Genomic DNA, 24,329 nt, shown 5'->3' with positions numbered 1-24,329 from the left:
CCTTAGCTACAAGAGCTAGTTCTAGGACAGGCTCCAAAGCCATAGAGAAACTCTGTCTTGAAACACACACACACACACACACACACACACACACACACACACACACACTTTTTTTATACATGTCCCTTTCCATATCCCACACCTTTGCAATTCTAGAACTTGATGGTTTGAAGTGTTGACCCCTTTCCATCATTTCCTTTGCATCGATTCTTTTAAAACTAGCCAATTGTTAAAGACTGAAGTCTAAATTAGGCTATTAATGTTGAGAATCCAAAAGATACCATCTTCAGATGAGATGTGTGCTCATACCGGCAGTACCATACTTAATTAAACTAATATATTAATTTTTCTCTTAATTAAATTAATACATTAAATTTGCTAAAGGATGTAAGGAACTGCCTGATACAAGCACCTGTCTAATTAGGAAATCATTAGCAAATAAAATGAGACAAATTTTAAGACAACATATAGAATTGGCCCTCTACTGAGGCCTATGGTTTATAAAGCAAATTTTATGAGGTGAAAATTTTTATTTATCCAAATGGCTCAAATTTTACAAGATAAAGATGAAAATAACAAGCAAACTTCATTTTAAGAGATGCTAATAAATGAAAACAGGAAAACTGGAGAAAGTCCCAATATAAAAACATTCATTTTTATTGACAAGCAATTCTTCTATCCTTAGCATTAAATTCATAAAAATTCAGGTTGCACTAAACTCTCCCACAGCAATTCATAACACAGAGTTCATCTGCAACACTAAGTGGCTTCCTTGACACTGCAGGCTGACTTCAACACCACAGAGGGAGGCCTGGAGCAACTAACCCTTTGGCATTACTATCCTTAGGGTAGATGGAAGGTCCAGGCTGGCTTTCCAAGAGTGGTCAACTCAAAATAAGGCCACCGTCCACCTATTCATGGGCCAGCTGGCATGGAACAAAGTGTCTAGTTCTTACCTCCACAGCAGAGGTTTATCCGGCTGGCTTTCAAAGGATGGCACTAACTGCAGTGCTCACAATTCCTTTTCAACCATCTGGCATTCTTTTAAAACCCTGAATTTACACAGCACTACATTTGAGGTCTGAAATGCTCAGATTACAAGAGTTCCCATTATGCATTTACATAAAAAAGAAGTAACTACCAAATTAATTCAAAAAACAATTTCTAAAACTAAAAATTATCCTGTTTTCAATTTAAAAGGACCATGGTTATTAAGTAAATGTCCAAAACAACAACAAACAATGTAAGACATAGAAAAAGATTTAAGTCTAAGTTAGATCTAATCCTTTCTAGTGGGACTTATACAGCCTGTATATAACCTCTATGTGATTGTCAAAGTATGTTAAACTGCTGCATACATTTGCCTGCCTAGCTTATCTTGCTAGCATGTAAAAAGAACATCTTACAGTTACTGGGGGAAAAAAAAAAACTCTTTTCCATGCATCTAGTATATAAACATATCTGAGAACATTTATCTATCTATAATCTTAGCACCTGAGGTAGAGTCCTGAGGATTAGGAGTTCAAGGTCATGTTCAGCCACAAACTTAAGTTCAAGGCTTGCCTGGGCTACATGAAATACTGTCTCAAACAACCAAAATAAATAAGTAATCTGTTTGATGACCCTGGGCATTTGAAAGTTTTAGCACACAACTATAATCGTACCACACAGGTAACAGAAGTAGGAGGAGGGTCTTTCAAGATGGAGGCCAGATTGGATGATATAGGGAGATCCAGGCCAGCCAGGGCTACACAACAGTGAAACTGTTTCAGAAAGGAAGACAAAATTAGTAAATAAGATAACAACATGGACTATCATGAAGAAGGAACCTTTGAGCCAAATAAACAAATAGTACTTGGCTCAAAGTTAAACTGTTTTATCAAATGATCAACTTGATTTATCAGTTTACCAAACTGCTAAGACATGCTATAAGGTGTTCTGCTCATTTGTCAACTGTAGGGTTTTTTTTTTTTTTTGGTTTGGTTTTTGAGACAGGATTTCTCTGGATAATACCCTTGGAACTCTGTGTAGATCAGGCTGGCCTGCATCTGCCTCCAAAGTGCTGGAACTAAAGGCATGCACCACTATTGCCTGGCCAATTGCAGATCATTTTACTAACCTATCACATGATATAATTTGGGGAACAGATGGGCAAGAAATGGGGGAGGAACAGGAGAAAAAAACTAAATAGGTTATATCTATGACCAATAATATCTTAGAAGGATACAAGTATTCTAAAGAAAAATATTGAAGAGAGAACTGATGAGACGGTTCAGCGGGTAAAGGTGCTTGCCTACAACCCTGAGTTCAAGCCCCTGGGCCCTATAGACCAGGCTGGCCTCAAACTCAGAGATCTGCCTGCCTCTGCCTTCCAAATGCTGGGATCAAAGCGATGCACCACCACTGCCCAGCAACTTTTAGTGTAGAAATGAATAAATAAAACAAAGATGAAATTATTTTCTTGTTAAAAAAAATGGAAAATCAAAAGGCACGAGCTAGATGACTAGGTTGAATATTGAATTACAGAATAGATAAGGTTCTTGCCTTATTGTCGCTGGCATTCTAGTAGGGCTAAGAGACAAGAAAGAAAGTCAACAATACCAGCTAGGAATGATGGTTCCTACATAGACACAGGCAAAGTGTGTGCTTCTCACCTGAGACATTTAACCATCAGGTAAACAGAACAGACTGGTGGAAGGCAAAAAAAAAAAAAAAAGTTTATTAAATTTAGTGCTGTTTTTTAAAGATGTCAAGAGAATATGCCTGTGAGCTGACATGGAGAGACCTGTGTAACGTTAATGATGCAAGAGAAAGGGCATAAATACAGGAACCATGAATAGTGAAGACAAGAGGGAGGGGTGGTTCCTGATATGAGAAACACAAGAGTCCTAAGGACAGGTTTTCAGGGTTGGTGAAGGGGGACTTCTATCTGAGATCTTCTAAATCTTTAAGTCTTGAGAGACAGACAGAGAGAGAGAGAGAGAGAGAAAAGAATCACACTTGAAAAAATTAAAGTTCAGCCAGGTATAGTTATATACACCTTTGATCTCAACACTTGGGAGGCAGAGGCAGGCAGTTCTGAGTTCGAGGCCAGACTGATCTATAGAGAAACCCTGTCTCAAAAATAAACAAATTCTACATTGTAAAACCCAAGCCTATCAACATAAAAGTTAACCTTTAGCCAGGTGGTGGTGGTACACACCTTTAATCCCAAAGCTGCATAGGCAAGAGGCAGGTAGATCTCTGTGAGTTTGAGGCCAGCCTTGTCTACAGAGCTAGTACCAGGACATCCAGAGCTACACACAGAGAAACCCTGTCTCAAAAACAAACAAGGAAGTTAACCTTTACTAATTTAAGGTACTAAAAAAAAATCTTATCATTTTCATCCCCTTTCATCTCAGAAATGATTTTTTGTGTGACCTCAGGAATACAGGCATATCAGACCAAACATTTACTGATAATAAACTTAAAAAAATTTAAATTACTCTTTGACATATACAATTTTGCCACTTACTAAAGACAAAAGGCAAATTTGCATATTGTATGGATATGTTGATATTTATATAGAGAATTAAATTGTGGCTAAATATTTGATAGTTCATAGAGTACCATCATTTAGAGATGACTAGTCTTTTGATTTTATAATGTCAAAGTTCAAGTGCTGCTTTATACAAATATATGGTACAACATGGAATAAGTATGTTTAAGGCCTATGTGGGTTCATGTTGATTTTCAACTTGATGGGAGAATCATAAAAATCATACCTCAGGGTATGTCTATAAAGGTGTCCTCTGCTCCCAAAGGTTTGACTGAAAAGACTGGGCTGAAAAAGTCCAGCAGTTAAAAGCATTGGCTGATCTTCCAGAGGACTGGGGTTCAATTTCCAGCACCCACATGGCCACTCACAACTGCTACTCCAGTTTCAGAGAATCTGATGCTCTCCTCTGGCTTCCTCTGGCACCAGGCAAGCACACTGGTACACGAACACACTTGCAGGTCAGGTGAAACATCCAGACACATAAAACACAAATTCACTGAATGTGAATGGCAGTATCCTCACAAGCTGGAAGGAAAACAGCATCTATCACCACTCTCAGCTTCTCCACTAGACATAATGCAACAAGGGACTTATTTATACTCCTGTCTTGTACTTCCCTACTATGACATCTTCAAGCTGCCAAAACAGACCTTCCCTTAAGTCATTTGTCAGTTATTTTTGTCACAGCAATGAGAAAAACAACTGATACAGGACAATTTCTGAAGTTGTTGGAAATCTAATCCCAAAGCAAAATTCAAAAAAAAATTTAAATGAAATTCAAGTTAGCAACTCAAACAGCTCTATGTAGGCCAAGTTGTCCTTGAACTCAGAGCTCCACCTGCCTGCCACTGCCTCCAAAATATTCTATCCTGGTCTACATAGTGAGTTACAGGTCTATGTGGTGACACCCTATCTAAAAGAAAATTAAATAATACAAAAGGTACAGTATTTTTCTCTTTCTTCAAAGATCCATCCACTCATTGGTTTTTCAAGACAGGGTTTCTCTGTATAGCCTTGGCTGTCCTGGAACTCATCCTGGAGACCAGGCTGCCCTTGAACTCTGCCTCCTTAGTACTGGGATTAAAGGTTTCTGCCACACCACCAGCTTTAAACCATTATGTTTCAATGGGATCACAGAACTTTCTAGGTTCAGAAAAAACAAAACAAAACCACTGAATTCTAATAGACAAGGGCCTCGAATCTGAGACAAGGTACTTGAGGCTCACTTACTGTTACTGGTGTGACAGACAGCATGAGGTGACTAAGCATACTCAGAAGCAAGGTTGCATTCAAGGATGTCCTGCACTGCCACACTAGCAAAGCCAGAACATCTCAGATCTATTATGTGTCTGTGAATTATTCTTACTATTACCACTTTAGCAGGGTCTCTTGTATCGCAGGCTGGCATCAAACCCATTAAAGTAGCCAAGGAGATCCTCTTGCCTGTAGTCTCCCAAGGGGAAATGGTATGGGATACCAAATCTAGTTAATTCAGTCCAAGGGACCAAATCCAGGGCATGACATTGTACATGCTAAGCAAATATGCATTATCATCTAAACTACATCTCCAACCCCTTGAATTATTTTTGATCACTGAACATTCAGAAACTTCTGATTGCTAATTATTTGTGACTCCCACATTCAGTTATGCAATCCCATATTGGGTTGTGACCCACGGTTTGGTTTAAGAAAAACGAATAAGGCAAGACTTTTATTAAGAATAATGGGTTGTCATCCAACCAGTGGAAAATTTCCTTCAAATCAAAAGCAAATGTTTTAAGCAGGGAATCTATACATAAACAGATGCTGTGGAGGTTTACATTTCATTTTGTACTGAAATTTTACTAGGAATGAAAATATATGTGACTCAAAAATAAATAATCTTGAAGAGAATCTTAAAGAAACCTGAACCCACTCAATTAATCATATATAAACTCCTCAGTTTTTTTCCACTACTACTACTTTGAATCAAAAGATCATAACAAAATATTTCTGAAATGTGCTTTTTCACTCTACAAAATTAAAAGGGTAAAAAAGAAACCAAAATATCATTATCCAACTAGAATAGTAACTATCTTATAAAAGTCAAATAATCTGTCTTAAAATAACAAGATATAGCTTGTTTGTTGAGACAAGGTCTCATCATGTAGTTCTGGTCTAGAAATTCTGATGTAGATCAGACTGGCCTTGAAATCACAGAGATTCTCCTGTCTCTTCCATCCAAGAGAAGGGATGAAAGGCGTTGGCTGCCACACCTTGATGATGCTAGCTTAAAGACCTTTTTTTAGCTGGTTAAGTGAACAGGCAAGTGGTCCTATCAAGTCAGTCTACTGGACCGAGCAGTGCTTCCTACTCTCTTTGAGGGATGGGAAAAAAAAAAAAGAAAAGGTGTCTTTTTTTTTTTTTTTTTTTTTTTTTTTTTTTTTTTTTTTTTTTTTGAGACAGGGTTTCTCTGTGGCTTTGGAACTAGCGAACTAGCTCTTGTAGACCAGGCTGGTCTCGAACTCACAGACATCCACCTGCCTCTGCCTCCCGAATGCTGGGACTAAAGGCATGAGCCACCACCGCCCGGCAAATTAAAAAAAATAAATAAATAAAAAAGAAAGGTGTTTTCTGGTAGTCAGGTAATCATGTAAGATGAGCTGCACAACCAAACACAAGAAAATTCAGATCAAAGCCAGAGTGCATGCCAGGATAATATGCAATAAAATCCTTTGCCAAAGCATGGGGAGCGGGCACCAGGCGGCCGGACAAACAAGGAGGTGAAGAGAACCTGCTGTACCACCTTTTACTTTGTAAAGCAGGGAGGCAAGAAACACAATCCACCTGTACTGGAGTGCGTACGGCAGTGCCCTAGATACATGGGAGTATTCCTATAGATATGTATACAAAGACCCATTATCAACCACCTAAGCCCAGAAAGCAATGTTCTGGATGTTGGTGTATCCCCGACCCATAAATATCTCACCATTAACCCCAAAAGCAATGTGTTCTAAATATCCAACGACATAATACAGACTTACACTTTCAATGAACAGACCCACTGTTTTTACAAGAAACACCAAAACCAAAACCAATCAATCAGAAAAACTGTTATCTGGAATAACACCAGGGGCGGACAGGTAAAGATGAGAAGTTATCTTTACACTTCTTTTCCATGTTCCCTTTTAGAGGATCTCACACCGTCCCATTTCACAGGACACACACCCCTTGGGTCTCCGGAAACAAAGCAGGGTCATTAATTCTCTGGCCTGTGGGTGCAACACACGCCCCCCCACCCATAGTTGATGAGGCCGCCATATGACTTCCATTAGTAAATAAGCCAGTGCAGACCACTGCCTTGCACAGTGTGACAACCAGGCACGAGACAAGCACCACAAAGGAAGGAGTGGCTCGGGACCAGAAAACCACTGCCACACCGCGTCCCCGAGACGCGCGTCCGTCCCCACCACCAACGCGGAGGCAGCGGCTCCTCCATCCTCCGCCCATCCCGCCTCCCCCACCCCGGGCCCAGCCCGAGGTGACCTCCGGGTGACAACCCGCGCCGCCCTTTGTGCGGGTGTGTGGGACTGCCCCGCGCCCCCCACCCCCGGCTCTGAGAGCCGGTGCGAGGCCGGCGCGCTGCCCTCAGCATCCCAGAGACGAACCTGCGGAGCCTGCGTCTCAGCCTCAGCCTCAGCCGTGCGGCCTCACGCTCGGCCCTCCCTTCACTCACCCGGGCGGTGGGCAGCAGGCGTGAGGGCTGCGGCGCCCGGCGGCAGCTTTCGGGCAGCGTACTGCTAGCAAGCCGCGTCCGCGAGTCCGAGCCGCTGAGCTGGCGGTGGCGACTGATAGCTTCGGCCCCGGCGAGGGGCGGGCCCGGCGGGGGAGGGGCGGGCGCCGCGCCTCTCATTCATGCCGCGGAGGCGGGGTGTGGGACCCGGATGCCCGGGCAAGTCCCGCCTCCTTCGCTGAGGGCGCGCGGCTTCATTGTCTGCAGTGCGCAGGCGCGGCGCGCTCCGTAGCCGGGTTACACTGTTGGCTACGCCGTAGGATGGATTCCTGATGCTGAGCTGTAAGGGTCACATCTTCTCCGCTGTTTGGTCCTTTCCGTGTCTGTGAACATTTTTAACTGTTAAAAGAGTGCAATTTGGCTTCTGTCGTAACATCCGGCGCAACAGTCCTCAAAGGTGGGGTACCTCTAAGATGTTCCACCTGCTGCAGGCCAGTGACTGCACAGTGGGAGCGAGTATATCCAAGAAACAGTGCGTCCCTGTACTTAATTATCTCTATTTATTTATTTATTCATTTGTTTATCTACCCATTACTCTCGCCACCGCCCAGCTTGTTTTTTACACTATAGACAAGAAACTGACTCGGGATTTGGGAGCACTGAGCCCTTATTGTGATAGCAAGGCCCATTCTAGCAGATCAGTGGAAGCATGCAGTTCTCACAGCCATCACCGCTAGGCTTCTTAGCAGGGTGTATGCGCACTGCACTTCAGGCCCCCCCTTACCTTACTCCCCATTTTCCAGTCTGAGATACCCCTCTCCCCCTCCCAGATCCTTCACATAAACCATAAATAGTTTGTGGGTTAATTCATCATGGAAAATGCCTAGCAGCCCATTCCTTCTGCTTTGGCAAACCATAAACCTCCCCCGAAAAGGGAAGTAAGAAGAAATCAGTGAATGTTAGGTTACAAGCCCTCTACCCAACTTCCCCTCCTAGAATCAGGCCACACCAGCCTGAAATCTCCCCGCCCTCACCCCTCCCTCGCCTCACTCCTCCCTCCCTCTCCCCCTTTCCCTCTTCTGCTCTCGGGAGCCCCGCTGTGCTGCGGCCTTGCAGCTCCTCCCCTTCTCTGCTGCTATTGTGAAGGCCTACCTAATCTCTTCACCTTAGCATATAAACTAAGGCAGATTGTTACCCTACTTGAGGATAGAGTGTTTTCATGTTGCTGGTCTCTTTTTTCAAGGAATTAAAATAAAAGCCCACACAGATGTGCGAAAGTAGCAAGAAAGCTTTATTTGAAGAAAAGCAAAAAAGAAACATTCAGAATACACTGCAAGGAAGCAGCAGGCTACAGGAGTGAAGACACCCAAGTGCCTGGATTATTGTCTGAGGCCATCTTTTATGGGGCACAAAAGAAGAAGGGGCATGGCACAAACTAGAGTCATCTGGGGAGAGGGAACCTCAGCTGGAGGATTACTGTATCAGGCAGACCTGTGAGCACATCTGTGGGAGATATTCTTGATTAATGATTGATGGGTGACATGCGAGGGGCCCCACCCTTTGTGGGCAGTATCACTTGTTACCTTGTGTAAACCTATAAATGTTAGGAATCTCCCTTGCAGAAGGTTGTGTGGCTAGTTTTGTTTTGTTTTGTTTTCATCTTCCCCTACCTAGTGCCATGTTGGAAGAGAAATCTCACTTGAGAAAATGATCCCATTAGATTGCTTGTGGGCAAGCCAGTAGGACATTTTCTTGATTAATAACTGATGAGAGAGGGCACAAACCACTGTGGGTGGTGTCACTCCTGGGCAGGTGATTCTGGGTGGTATAAGAAAGCTAGTGCCAGGCGTTGGTGGCTCATGACTTTAATTCCAGCACTTGGGAAGCAGAGGCAGGCAGATCTCTGCAAGTTCAAGGCCAGCCTGGTCTACAGAGTGAGTTCCAGGACAGGCTTCAAAGCAATACAGAGAAACCCTGTCTTGAAAAACCAAAAAAAAAAAAAAAAAAAAAAAAAAAAAAGGAAGAAACAAAAGAAAGCTAGCAATCCATAGGAAGCGAGCAAGTAAACACCATTCCTCTGTGCCCTGGGTATCAGTTCCTTCCTTCTGATTCCTGCCCTGAGTTCTTGTCCCGACTTCCCTTCGTGATGGACTGTTACCTGGAAATGTAAACCAAATAAACCCTTCCCCTCCCTTGTTGCTTTTGCTCATGGTGTTTTATCACAACGCAAACTAAAATAATGGTCTTACCCAGCACAGGACCTTATATGCTGCCATACTGATCTGTCAGTCAAGATCTTCCCACTGGAATAGTGGGATGACTGCTGTGGTTTAGCTGGATACCTTCTGCTAGGGCCTGGGGCCGGCCTCACAGGAAGGAATTCATACTTGATACTGTAAACTTGGTCAAATGCCGATGGTTTGGGAGGTGACAAGCCCTAGGGGGATCTAAGTACTGTTGTTCTAAATGTTCATGTTATCAAGCTTCTAAATATTTATATTTGTACTCATGGGTTGGTGCTGCTCCCAAGATTGGACAGAGAACCTTTTGTTTGCAGATAATGCAGAAATTCATAAGTGGTCAAAGAGTTAAGGATAAGTGACTATTGAATGCTTAGTCTCAAACAGGACATCTATTATTACCCCAAGACTCAGGGAATATCATGTTAGAGGGGCAGAAAGAACGCAGAGACCAGTGGATGCGAAGGGATGCTGTGAAATGCTTTCTTCTGAATATGACATGGCCACGGCACGTGTGAACTCAACAACAGTTGTGCTTACATGCACAGGATTTAGCCAGTGAACATTCCAGCAGGGATGGAGGGAGAGCTCACAAGCCCTCACCCCTAACTGAGAAGCTATTGCCAGTTGATGGCTTCTGGGGAAGGAGGTTTCAATTTTCTTTAGGGATGTGTCTGATAGTGTGTTTCCCATACTGCAGCGGATGGCACCATCCCTGTGCCCATGTTGGCAGCACTTATTAGATTCAGTGAGTTGAGAGAAAGGGGGCATTTAGGTGGGAGGAGAAGGATCAGGGAGCTTAAGGGGAGTCTGTGGGAGAGAGAGATGATCAAGATACATGATGATCTATACATGTATGAAATTGTCGAAGAATAAGTCAAATAAGTAAAATCAATTGTAGAAGAATAAGTCAAATAAGTAAAATCTCCCTTGTTTTGGGTTATCTGAAGACTTTCCTCTCAGGATAACTGTCACACCGTACATTGCAGCTCTGTTTTCTATTTTTCCACTTAAGCTATCTCTACTGATGAGGGTCCTCTAAGTGTTAGGGCAAACTCCTCCCCTCTCTTCAAGGTCTCTGAGATGATGCTGTCACTGCTGGTACTCTCTTAGCCTAAGCCTGAAAATAGCCCTCCATGATCTTGAGGCTCTCACTTCCTAATAAAGCTTATTCTGAACCAGCTGCCGTGACCACTTCCTCCCTCACACCTCGAGTCAGGGAGCTAGGCTCTCCTCTCCCTCCTTGCAATCTAGCAATTTCCAGGAAGGCCTTTTGAACATAGGTTTGCTGATGATAGAGCTCTCACTTTGGTATAAAACAGACCTCCTCACCTTTCCCCTAGGCTGTTGCAGACTTCTCAATCCATTCTCATGCAGATCTAGTCTCTCTCTCTCTGTCTCTCTCTCTCTCTCTCTCTTTCTCTCTCAAGATATTCTCTTGATGTGCAAATCTGCTGTGTCTGGCTTTTCATTTTCTCTGCTCCGTCTGGCACTTGAGTCTTATTTTACAGCTGTTTCTAGAACAGCACCATGCTTTTTCACTCTTTGCAACTCTTGCTGTTGGTCCCTCTACTAGAAAAGCAACAATTACCTGGCAACACAGAAGAAAACTTGTTTCCTCTTAAAATTCACTGAGAATTTTTAGAGCACTGAAAATACTGTATGATACTGTGATGATGAATGCAAGTCACACATTTGTGCCAACCTGTAGAATATATGACCACAAGAGTGAACCCTAATGTAAACCATGGGTTTTTAGATGATAATGACATATCAATGACGATTCATCAGCTATTATGAACTTACCACTGTGGTGGGGGAGGTTGGTGATGAGGGATAAGGTACAGCTTCCCAAAATGTGGGTAGTGTTCCACTCTGAATGTGGGGGGTCATGAAAAAATTGGCAACAGTGAAAGGTTTCTTAATGTGCAACAGCTGAAAACTTAATTCAAAAGCAAACACATGATGAATCTGGAACATTTCTGGCATCCTTAACCCATGTTGTGCCGTGGTCAGCCAGGCACTTGGGAGACAGAGGCAGGTGAATCTCTGTAGTCCAGGACAGACAGAACTACACAAAGAAGCCCTGTCTTAAAAAACAAAACAAAACAAAAACAAAACAAAACAAACAAACAAACAAAAAAACCCCACAGTGATCAAGGCAACTTAAAGAAGATTTTATTTTGCCTTATGATTTCAGAGGGATAAAAGCAAGAAATTATAGCAGCAAGCAACGGGCACTGCAGCTTGAGCAGGATTCGAAAAGCTCTCATCCCTCGATATAAGTATGAAGAAAGATGGAACTCTTTAAACTCAAAACCCACCCCCATTAACATACTTCCTCCAACAAGGCCATACCTCCTAAGCCTCCCAAATAGTGCCAACTGGGGGCCAAGCATTCAGAGGCCAGAACCTGGGGGGGGGGGACACCTCATTCAAATTTCCACAGTGAGACTTTACTGTTTCTCAATTCTTTCACCCAGTTCTGATTGTGACTTGATCCGGTTCAAAGGTGTCTAAGACTCAATTCAAATCTCCTCTCTCCTTCTCACCCCTTTTCCATGAAAATGAGGCTGTTTATAATTTTTCCTTGGGTCTTAGTTTTTTTGTTTGTTTTTGTTTTGTTTTGTTTTTCTTTTTGGAGTGTCTAAGTCAAATTTATCATCCGTTCCAGTTTTTCAACTTCTAACACGTTTTGCAACTGTCTCTTCTGCTGTCTCTGTCCTCTTGAACTTATGTTCCCTCTCCACTCCCAACCTATTATAGTAGTTTTGGGGGATCAAGCAGGGACAAAAAAATAAATGTATGGAGTAATTTTATCACCTTAGCCTGGAATAGTGTGGAGGGAACAAAACTCCAGTACGGTTTGGAAGACATGGACTCCCTGGATGTCCTTTCTTGTGAGATCCTTGTGAGACAAGCAGGCAAGTAAGAAATGCCTTGTATTAGAGCCAAAGACCTGAGATGAAAGTTGTGTCTTCCTGCAGAGGATCCTGCTACCTTACCTTACGGATTCTTCTATTGGTCATCACATAAGCCAGCTTTTGAGGACGTAGTAGGCTGCCTCATCATGTACAATGGAAGAACAAAGCCAGCTCTGATGGCAACCCTTCCAGATGGGTGCTGCAGCAGCTGGAGGGCAAGCTGCACAGCTGTCTGCTTTTTTCTCTCTTTTTCCCTTTCCCTTGCTTTGGAATGAGCTTGTGGTGACTGGGAACTATGTTGGCAGCCTGGACAGACTGAAATGGAGGAAGGAGAAAGCTATCATAGTTCCTTTCCCTAGACTGACTCAATCTTCCTGCTCTCTCATGCCTGCCTCTTCCCTCCTTTTCTCCCTAACTCCCTCTCCCCCCCCCCACAATCCCAATTTGCTTGGGAGATCTTGTCCCTTTGGGGGGTGATGGGAGATGTCATTCTGTAAATATGTTTCTCATACTGGTTAATGAATAAGGCACAGTTGGCCAATAGGAAAGCAAGATAGGCAGGACTAGGAGACAAGGAGGATTAGGATTCGAGGAAGTAGTACAGGGGAGTCAGCATGTAGAGACTGGAGAGAGCAAATGCCAGCCCCACTCTCTGGTAAGATGAGACCACATGAAAATACTTAGATTAATAGAAATAGGTTAATAATTAAGACAGAGCTAACCAATAAGAAATTAGTAACTGGCCAACAGCATTATATCAAATACAGAGTCTCTGTGTGTGTTAATTGGGGCTGGTGCTGTGGTGGGTCCAGGCCGGCGGGAAATCTACTCGTAAGAGGGGAGACATCTCTTATTCAGTGAGATGGGAGGCCTCCCAAGTACTGGGATTAAAGGCAGGTGTCACCACCACCTAGCTGATCATAGGGTTTTATCACAGCAACAGAACAGTAACAAATACAGTTAATATCTCCTACACTTAATGCTTCAGACCCTCTCCCACAATCCTAACCTTCTGCCCTCTATCCCAGAGCAAAAAGCAGGATATTTAGCACCTGGAAAGGATAAAAACAAGTGGTCCTTTTTTTTTTTTTTTTAAAGAGATGGGGCTATGAATTTAAACAGAATTCTCCATAGAAGAAATAAAAATGGCTAAGAAACACTTCGGAAAGTGTCCATTATCCTTACCAATTAGGAGAATGCAAATAAAAATAACTTTGGGATTTTATCTCACTCCAGTCAGAAAGGCTAAGATAACTAGGACAAGTGAAAACAAATGCTAAAGGGGTTGTGGGGAAAAGGGAACCCTCATTCACGGTTGGTGGGATTCCAAACTGGTATATCCGTTCCAGAAATCAGTATGAAGAATGCTTTAAAAAGTTAAAAGATGGGGCATTTGGTGACGCATGCCTTTAATCCCAGCACTTGGGAGGCAGAGGCAGGCAGACCTCTGTGAGTTCGAGGCCAGCCTGGTCTACAGAGCGAGTTCCAGGACAGGCTCCAAAGCAATACAGAGAAACCCTGTCTCTAAAAACTAAACCAAACCAAACAAAAACAACCACAAAAAATTCAAACAAAGAAACCCCCCAAAACAACAACAACAACAAAAAAAAAAAAACAAAACAAAAAAACAAATCTACCATCTGACCTAGCTATACTACTCCTTGTCATATACTCAAGGGACTTGACACCCTACTCCACACATACTCATTCATCCACGTTCATTGCCTCTGTATTCACAAAAGCTAGGAAATGGAAACAACCTAAATGTTCTTCAACCTATGAACAGATAATGAAATGTGGTACATATATACAATGGGATACTTATTTACCTATAAAGAAAAATGAGATGTGAAGTTTCCAGGTAAATGGATCACATTGACCGAGGTAACCTAGAGCCAGAAAGGCAAATGCTGCATGCTCTTTCTCATCTGCAGTTTCTAGCTCCAAATTTTCAGATGCAAGTACACAACATGGAGTAACTGCAAACCCCAGGAAGTTTGTAGGGACTGTGGGGTTTGAAGGAGAAGGTAATAGGATACAGGTGACATGAATTGGGAAACAGAAAAATGGGGAGGGGTTTCCCCATGTTTTCTTTCCTTTTTGGAGACAAAGTTTCTCTGTGTAGCATGGATAACCTAGAACTCTATAAACCAGGCTGGCTTTGAACTCACAGAGATCGGTTTGCCTCTGCCTCCCTAGTTCTATGATTAAAGACATGCACCATCACCAGCCAGCCAGTGGCAGTCATATATTGGAGGTAACCAAAAGCTGTCTGATTGGACTTAAGGCCTGATCAATAGGAGGGAAGTCATTCCTAGTACTAGAAACCTAGCTGACTGCCCAGGGCTAGAGATGTCATGATCTTAGAAAACCCATTACTGTCACTTTACTAAATCATCATAATTTCTATGTCTTCTGTGTCCAATTTTTTTTTTTTTTTTATAGTTTCTCTGTGTAGTCTTGGGTGTTTTGATCAGGCTGGCCTAATACTGAAAGATCCACCTGCCCTGCCCATGCTTCCTGAGTGCTGGGATTAAAGATATGCACCCCCACCCCACCTCTGTGTCCAAATTTATACAAATTCCTTTTGCAAATTAGTTGCAAAGGTCTACACGTTATATACCAGGCAATCACAGTGAAGGTCCCCACTTCGAGGAATCAGTTTTCTTTGTTACTTGCTTTTATTGTTTCTGTGAAAAATATTTAATGAGAAGAAATAGAGTAGATGGACAATTCATTTTGGCTCATGGTTGAAGAGGATCCAGTCCATCATGGTAGGGAAGGCTTGGTGGTGGAAGTGTAAGACAATAACTAAGCACATTGTGTCCATTCAGGGAGCAGAGGGAAATGAATGACAGTGCTCGTCATGCTTTCTCCTTTCCACTTTTTATTCAGCCTAAGCCCCAGCCATGAAATGGTGCTATCCACATTCAGGGTGAATCTTCCTTTCTCAATTGAATGTCTCTGGAAGCACCCTCACAAACATGTGGGAGTGAGTCTCCTAGTTCCAATCCAATCAAGGCAAAAATGAAATTGAACCATAACTATGCCTTCAGTTACCTGGGGATGGGGCGCCCCATGCAAGGGATTTACAGAGGGCAGGGGCTTAGAAGCAGCTCTCTCTTTCTCTCTCAAAAGCCATAGAGATAGGAGACGATGGAAGTGGCCTCAGCCGGAATTTGGCCCCAGCCTGGTCCACAGGGAATTCTGAAATAGAAATTATATCAGGCTTGCTCTCATCTTGGATCAAGAGGACTGATTTCCTATATACAGATATTAATAGATCTCTGGTCACTGACTGCCAAGAAAGAGGTCACAAATTAGGGAAGGCAGTTCCTGGTCAAAGACAACTCTCCAGAGAAAGGAGAACAGTCCATTGGCATCCAGACACACAGAAACTAGCTGGACATGCGCTAATACCTATTATAGCTTATTAGATTACAGATATCCAAGGAAATATGGTAGCACAGAAGACAAAGAGCAAGTAACAATAACACATATTAAAATAAAGTTATAGGGATAAAAAAGTAACTCAGAAACCATCGAGACTTATTCTCAAGGATGAGATGCTGTAACCACAAAACAAGAATAAGATGCTATTTTAAAACAGGAAATAAAAAGCAGCTTTAAAATAAACATACATTCAGGCTCACAGTACCAGAAATGAAAAAGTCAATAGAAGATGTGTAGGCAAAGTCTGAGACAGTTCATAGAAAACAAATGCAAAACATATGTAGGAGGAATAGTCAAAAATAGTAGGTCTTTCAGAACAGGAGGTAAGGTAATAATGAGTGATAATTCAAGAAAATTTTCTCCAAGTGGGAACCATAAATTACCAGGTGGTGAGCCTTCACTGTGTTCAATAGATAAAGCAGTCCCAACTAAGACATGGAGATTGTAAAATTTCAGGACTTGGCACAAAAAGGTTCCACAGACTTTAATGGAGAAAATCAAGCCATATACTAAATCTCAAGAATCAGAACTCTAGATTTCTCCTCCCTAGACCACAGACAGAAGCAGGAAACTCAACTGGTGTTTCTCAATGTGGCCTGAGGAGTCCCATTCAGGGTCTTGGAGGACCTTGACTCAGTTGTACCTCAACCCTTGACATCTGTCACATAAGAGCTTTCCAGGACAAGTCAGAGTAAAGCAAAGTGAAAGCGTCTACTGATTGAGTACAGACTGACACATTTAGACGGTACATGTGAGCAAACATGTGAGCCCACGTGAAACACCGAGGTGCCTCAATGGAAGTTATGCTTGCGACTTTGGAACTTTGAAGCTTCTCAATTTGCAACCAATTTTAAATTTGTTATGAAAAGTAGTGTACTCCTTTTTCCTATTCACAGAATTTTGTCCTTGAAGAGGAGCATTTTCAGGTATGTTGGGTCGCCTGCAGCCTGAGAGAGAAGGGTTGGCAGAAGGAGAACATCAAGACAATATCTTATTCACATCCAGCTCCCCAAATGGTTGCCCTTGAGGCATCATTCTTTAGCATTAACAGTCTTATTTATGGTGTTTCTCACAGAAGGGAGTGCAATTTTCTGTAGGTGGGCTTGTCAGTCATGCACAAAAACAAAACAAAACAGCAACATGAAGTCGTCCTGGTGAGCCATGGTGACTCTGTAGTTAAGACTGATAGCTGCTTTACCCTGAGGAATGGAATCTGGATCCAAGCACCTATCTCAAGTAGCTCACAAGATCCCAAGGGATCTGTTCCAAAGGATCTGACACCTTCTTTTGGCTTCTGTAGACACCACACACACACACACACACACACACACACACACACACACACACACACACGTGCACTGACACACTGACACATGCACACATGCACTTTAGAAAAATCCTTTTAAAAAAAGAAGTATATGGTAAAGGACTGGAAACAAATGTTAGAAAAAGAAAAACTCCTGGCTATTACCTAGTGAGAAAAAGAAAAAAGAAACTCTTAAAACCAGGAGAATTGGGGAGGGGGGTACTTTCCTTTCTGGTGTCCTTTCCATTTTCTAACTAGCTATTATACCTCAGGACTACTTTTTTAGCAACACTGGAAGTGTCTCAGTAATATTAGAATTGTGAAGGGAAAGTGTTTTAATCTGGAATTCTATACCTAGCTAAACTACTACTCAAGTGTTGAGTAGCATAAAGATGATTCAAATATGTACAAACTCATGTTTCCTTTTCTAGAACAAACTTAAAGTTGTACTTGCCAAACCAAGAAAGAAAACCAGGATATATTGGGGGATGCAGCATAGGAGAAAGGTATAGGGAGTTCCCTTGAGGCTAACATAGGGCCAACCTAGGAAGACTTCAGATACTTGTTAAAGACTTTGGTCACCAAGAGGACTACTATATTTGTACCATTGTCATAACAAGATTTTTATTTATTTATTTTGTTTTTTTCAAGACAGGATTTCTCTGTGTAGTCCTGACTGTCCTGGAACTCACTTTGTAGACCAGGCTGATCTCAAACTCACAGAGATCCTCCTGCCTCTGCCTCCTGAGTGCTTGGATTAAAGATATACATCACTACCACCCTGCATGACAAGATTTTTAAAAGCAGATTTTACTTTTACTTTTTACTTTTTTAAAAAAAAATTCATTTTATGTGTATTGATGTGAAGGTGTCAGATCCCATGGAACTGGAGTTACAGACAGCTGTGAGCTGCCATGTGGGTTCTGGGAATTTAACCCGAGTCCTCTGGAAGAGCAGCCAGTACTCTTAGCCTCTGAGCCATCTCTCCAGCCCATATTTTCACTGTTTTAAAATTATGTGGAAATTAATAAATAAAATTATGTGGATTTGTTTAAAATTATATGGATATGAGTGTATGAGTGGAGGTGCCCACGGATTCAAGAAGAGGACATCAGATCCCCCAGAGTTGGAGTTACAGGCAATTATGGGCTGCCATATATAAGCTGGGAACTGACCTTGGGTCCTCTGAAAGAAGAATAAATGCTCTTAACCAATGAGCCATTTTTTCCAGCCCTATAACCAGGCATTCTTAGAGGCATAGACCTTCAAGCAGTACTTTGTCTAAAAGAAGTGGTTCTAGTTATTGTTGGAAAGAGTGCTGTTGTTATAGTTAAAACCTTTATTTAGACAAAAATGGGGAAATGTGGAATACTCTACATTGTGTGAATATATGTCACACAATGGCACACAAAGGCAGGATTTTCAGGGCAGAGACTGCTGGGGAGAAAAAGGCTGGAGTCTGAGGAATTGTCAGCCAGACATGGAAGAAGAAGCATGGAAAGTACCTGGATGAGTAAATGAGCCTTGGAGCAGCACATAGATGAGTACAAATGGGTAATTTAAGTTATAAGACTAGCTAAAGGCAAGTCTACGCTATTGGCCGAGCTTTCACAATTAATAAGAAGTCTCCATGTGGTTATTTGGGAGCGGCTGTCAAGACACAGAGAAACCCCACCTACACGCTATCATACTATTGAGGCTTGGCTTCCCGTCTTGATCCTGCTTTGAAGTAGATGCAGGGCTTGCTTTCAGGATCGTCTCTGTAGATGTTTACAGGGGTCTAGTGAACTTGTGTGTCGTTTCTGTTCCTTAAAATGTACTCTTTGTAGTATTCAGTTCTTTAAGTTTTGACATGATGCGTCTGAGTAATTGGTTCCTAAATTTTTGTTATTATTTCTTTTTCTGGCCTTAGGAAATTCTGTTTTGCTCTAGTTAGTGTTTATTGCAGAGATCATAACTGGTCAAAATACAGAAAATAAGTGAGTATTGCTGTGATATAGAGGCCCAATGATCAACCGTAAATGGGAGAAACACAATCATGCAATCATGCATGTATATTACCCCCTCCAAGGCTCAATAAAATTGCACAAAATGGGGGCATGTAAGAAGAAGGCAAAGGGCAGAGAGCTCTGGAACTATGTCTTTCGGGCATGACATGTACATTACTATCTTGAATTCAGAGCAGTTTTAGTAGACTACATAAGACCTTTAGAAGATCAGGCACATTGACATGCCTTAGTAAAAGTGGCTGAGATTATAGCCTCCCCATTCATCTTGCTCTCTCATAGACACACATATTGGGGTAGAAGGTTAACTGCAGTGGAGGGAACATTTCATCTACTCAGCCTTCAGGAGCCTGTCAGTCATTTCCGGTGGTACAGCTGTTTAGGGATTACTCACATTTCTCTAAGTAACTCTTCATCCCAAGGACTATAAGTGAGCTCAGTTAACTGGTTGACTCATCAAAGTAGAGGTGGGTGCAGGAATTTTTTTTTTTTTTTTTTTTTTTGCCTTCCATTGGTGTCCTATCTGGGTGAGTAGATATTTATTCATGTTTCCCAGGAAATCATGCAATGGCACAGATGAATGCTTGCTTTGAGATGTATTTCCTCAAACCATCCAATTACACCTGCATTCTCTTAGGTTTCCTTCTAATGAAGTTTCTTTGAACCAATATTTTAATTTTGAGATTGCTCCACATGAAGTTATAAGAGATGAAACAGCAAGCAATTTTGTACATCCTTCACCCAGTTTCTCCCAGTTGTGATAACATATAGCATGGTATCGTTATCCAGGGAGCTGGCATTGCTACGGTGCACAAATCTTATTTCACCATCTCCTGCATGTGCAATTAGTTCTATGTAGCTTATCAGTAGTGTAGGTCTATGTAATCACATCATAGTTGAGTTGCAGCATAGGGCATTCATGTGTTGCTCTTTTACCATGATTCTTGTCTCCTTTCTTTCCACCTCCATGTCTCAGTGTCCTGGAAGCTACTTAATAGGCTCTTAATGTGTATAATTGTATCATTCCAAAGGGACCCTATGAGTGAAATCACCCAGTGTGTAACTTTGACTAGCTTTATTTACTCAGGATACTTTTCTGGAGATTTATCAGTATTGTGGCATGAGTCAATAGTTTGTTTCTTTTTATTGCTGAGTTGTGTTCCATTATATGGATGGTACATTTTTTCCTTAATCATTTATTTACCTGTAGAAGAACATCTGGCATGTTTTCAATTTGAACATCATAGTGTGTGTACTATTTGTATATAGGTTTTTATTTTTATGTGCTTATAATTTCTTTGGGGAAATGCCCAGGAGTGCAATTATTGATTGACATAGAAGTTTGAATATTTAGTTTCATAAGAACTTGCTAAATCGTTTTCTAAAATGGCTGTACAATTCCCACAGGCTATGTATGAGTGATCTAGTTTCTCTGACTTCTCATTTTATGTCCTTGGGAAGTTTCTTAATTACTTTTTAGTGCTGTAACAAAACACTATGACCAAGACAACTTAGAGAAGAATGTGTGTAATGGAGCCTTACAGTTTCAGGGGGTGAGTTCATGAACATTGTGGTGAGGAACATGGCAGCAGATAGGCAGGCATGGCGCTGGAACAGAGCTCACATCAGAGCCACAAGCAGGAGGCAGAGAGGAGAGAGAACTAACTGTTGGTTAGCTGTAGGCACCCTGGATAGTCTTTAAGAGTATAGTTTCTGGGAGCAGTTACCTCCATCTGAATGTTCTGATTTCTGCTTTATTCCTGTAGTCTGTTTTAAATGAATATAGAATTCTAGGTCAAAAATTCACTCATCACTTAAGACTATCATGCTACTTGATTCCAGTGGTTTCTCCCTTATAGACAGTGTATCATTTCTCTTTGTCTGCTTTAAAAATGTTTGCACTTTTAGTTTTCAGGTACTTGCCTGTGATGTCTTGGTGTCCATTACTTTGGATTTAATTATTTTGGATACTGTTTAGTTTCTTGAATGTGCAAGTATATGGGATTTTCGTTATGTATACCAAATTTGATGAGTTTAGCCATTATTTATTTGAATACTTTCTTCTTTTAAAAAATTTAAGTTAGCCAGGTGGTACCTTCAATCCCAGTATTTGGAAGGCAAAGGCAAGTGAATCTCTGTGAGTTGGAGGCCAGCCTGGTCTATAGAGGTAATTCTAGGATATCCAGGGCTACACAGAGAAACCCTGTCTCAGAAAACTAAGTAAATAAATAAATAAAATGTAGATGTACAATTTCCTCCGTCCTTTCCTCCCTTTGTTATGTTCTCATACATACTGCGGGTCTTGTCCTCCCTCCTTTCCCCCTTTCCCTCCCTCCTTCTCTCCCTCCTTCCCTCTTCTCTCCTAAATACACAAACACATTTGTTAATACATACCCTTCTATGGGTCTTTCATAGGACCTGCTATGGTGTGGAAGAGAGTTTCCCAGAGGCTCAAAGTTAAAGGCTTATTTGCCAGCCCATAGAACCTTTAAGAGGTGGTCCTAGTGGTCCCAGGTAAAGCCAAGCAGATTTCTGTGAGTTCAAGGCCAGCCTGGACTACATATCAAGTTCCAAGCCAGCCAGGACTGTCTAGTAAGACCCTTAAAAAAAAGAGGTGGATATAGTGAAAGGAAGTTAGGTCCCTCTAAAAGGAACATTAGGACCCTGGTTACTTCCTGTTTCTCTGTTTCCTGGAAGCCATGAAGTAAACTTCTTCTCTCACATGCTATGCCATGATATACCGTGTTATCACAGCTCCTTGAAAACAAGGCCAGGTAATCAGTGGCTGAAGTCACCAAACTGGCAAACCAAAATAAAACATTCTCAGTATAAATTGATTATCTTGGATATTTCATTGCACTAAGGGAAAACCCATTAATACATGGGGATAAATTCCTACAATACAAGGCAAACCTCTCAAAACCCTTAGTCTCATTATGTAACTGAGTTTTCTAAGAATGCTAAGAAAGGTAGTGTATCTACAGGTTCTAGAAATTTGATGAGGACAGATTGAGGGACCATTGTCCTTTTTTGCCTCAGTGCCCTTGGCAATGAGAGGGGTTCTGAGTTCCAGTGATGAGGAGGAAGGATGGTGGCATAATGGGCTAGGATATAAAATGGAGAGATACATAAAGAAGAAACATACGTAATTCATTGGTTAGTCAGTGTGTCCACATGCAGATGAACTCATAGCTCTAGAAGGAGGGCGGGGGAAGTGAGATGTCCTAGTCACTTCCCGTCACTGTGAAGAGGCGTCACAACCAAGGCAGCTTATAGAAGAGTTTATTGGGGGGCTTATTTACAGTTCACAGGGTGAGTCCATGACCATCGTGGTAGGCGCACGGCAGCTGGAAGGCATGGTAGTGGAGCCGTAGCTGAGAACTTGTATCTGATCCATAAGCACAAGGCAGAGAGTAGAGAGAGCTAACTAGGGAAAGGATGGGCGTTCGAAACCTCAAAGCCTACCCCCAGTGACACACGTCCTCCAAAAAAGCCACACCTCCTAATCCTTCTCAAGCAGTTCCACCAAAGCGGGCAGCAGGGGCCTTGGCTAAGTACTCAAATATGTGAGCCTCAGGAGCCGGCCTCATTTAAACCATGTGGGGGTGGGACCTGGGAAGAATGTGAGGTCCAGACAGGGTGGCCCCACTTCTGAGGTGTGGCCCCAGATGGACAGATGAAAGCACAGGTGTAGTCCAAGAGGTTTTGTTTTTGGATAGGGTTTCATGTATCCCAGGCTTCTGATCTCCCCAGTGCTAGGGTTTCAGGGATATTTCACCACCCCCAGCTCATATGACACTGGAAATTGAACCCAGGGCATTGTGAATGCAATGCAAACAATCTGTCAACTGAGCTACATTCCCAGCCCCTACAGAGAAGAGTCTCAAAGGCTGCCCAGAATGTGTACATGAAGAGAGAGAAAGGAATTTGGCCCAGACTAGACAGTGGGTGTGCCCGTGTGGGGTGTGATTATTGCAGAAAGAGATGACTGGCCAGGGCTCAGGACACATAAGAGAAAGGAGGTTTGTCCTGGGAAATGTGGCTCTGGTTTCACACTTGGCACTGAATACATGGGCATGGTTTGTAATCTGCTGGGAAGAATCGGTAACATTGGGTCCTCTCAAAGCCTTTTGCGATTTTAAAAGACTAATATAAACAAACTTACTATCATCATTATTATTGTGTGTGTGTGTGTGTGTGTGTGCATGAGAGAGAGAGAGACAGAGAGGCAGAGAGAGAGAGGCAGAGAGAGAGAGAGGCAGAGAGAGAGAGAGGCAGAGAGAGAGAGAGAGAGAGGCAGAGAGAGAGTGAGAGGATGCATTTGAGCATGAATGTGGAAGTCAGAGGACAACTTTTAAAGTTGATTTTCTCTTTTCCCGTGGGCCAGACTCAGGCCATCAAGCTTGTGTGGCAAGCACTTTCTCCCTTGAGCCATTTCACTAGTTCCCTTTTGTGTCTTAAAAAAAAAAAAAAAAAAAAAAAAAAAAAAGCAGTGTAAAGCTAGGTGGTAGCATATGCCTTTAATCCCAGCACTTGGGAGGCAGAAGCAGGGGGATTTCTGAGTTTGAGGCCAGCCTGGTCTGCAGAGGGAGTTCCAGGACAGCTAGGGCTACATAGAGAAACCTGTCTCAAAAAAACAAACAAAACAAAACGAAATGCCATGTATATAAATAATATTCTCTGATTAATTTGTTCAGTAAATACTGAGTTGATGCTATACATTGGACAATGTATTTTGCTTGGAGATGCATTTAACAAACAAAGTGTGTGACTACAATTGGGAACTAGACTACAATTGGGAATAGGAAAATAGACAAAGCTAAGAAGGACCAAGTGGGTGGGCGGGTGCTGGAAACAGAGTTTTCACAGCAGGGGAGGATGCAAGCCTTTCAATATTCTTTTCACTTACAGAGAGACATTGGTCTGCTCCCACCCTCTAGCAAGCCTTTCCTGGGGGAGCTTTGAGGTGAATCTTCCTCAGAGTCAGTCCCTCTTTCCTTTCTTCCTCTAATTCCTCCCTCTAAATCTCTCTTTGCACATAAGTTTAGCAGCATCAAGGTTAGAGAAGATGCTGTAGCTTCTTTGCCTTCATTTTTTTTTTTCTTTCTACCCTTTTGACCCAACACAAAATAACAAAGATGAACAAAGAC

General features: G+C 42.2%; 1 protein-coding gene across 2 annotated transcripts in view; it reads right to left on the bottom strand.

The window, feature by feature from the left end:
* Rnf24 (ring finger protein 24) overlaps nt 1–7,448 on the bottom strand; it is a 46,430-nt gene extending 38,982 nt beyond the window's left edge. The window contains exon 1 of one of the 2 annotated variants that reach the window (XM_051183350.1): nt 7,254–7,448. The gene's annotated coding sequence lies outside the window, so the exon portion shown is untranslated. The remainder of the gene's footprint in view (nt 1–7,253) is intronic. The other variant, XM_051183349.1, reaches the window with a different exon arrangement.
* Between the last annotated feature and the right edge of the window lie 16,881 nt (nt 7,449–24,329).

The sequence above is a fragment of the Phodopus roborovskii genome, unplaced genomic scaffold (assembly GCF_943737965.1).
Source record: "Phodopus roborovskii unplaced genomic scaffold, PHOROB, whole genome shotgun sequence".
NCBI lineage: Eukaryota > Metazoa > Chordata > Mammalia > Rodentia > Cricetidae > Phodopus > Phodopus roborovskii.
Note: the sequence above shows the minus strand (reverse complement) of the source record. Positions and strands in the feature narration are given on the sequence as shown.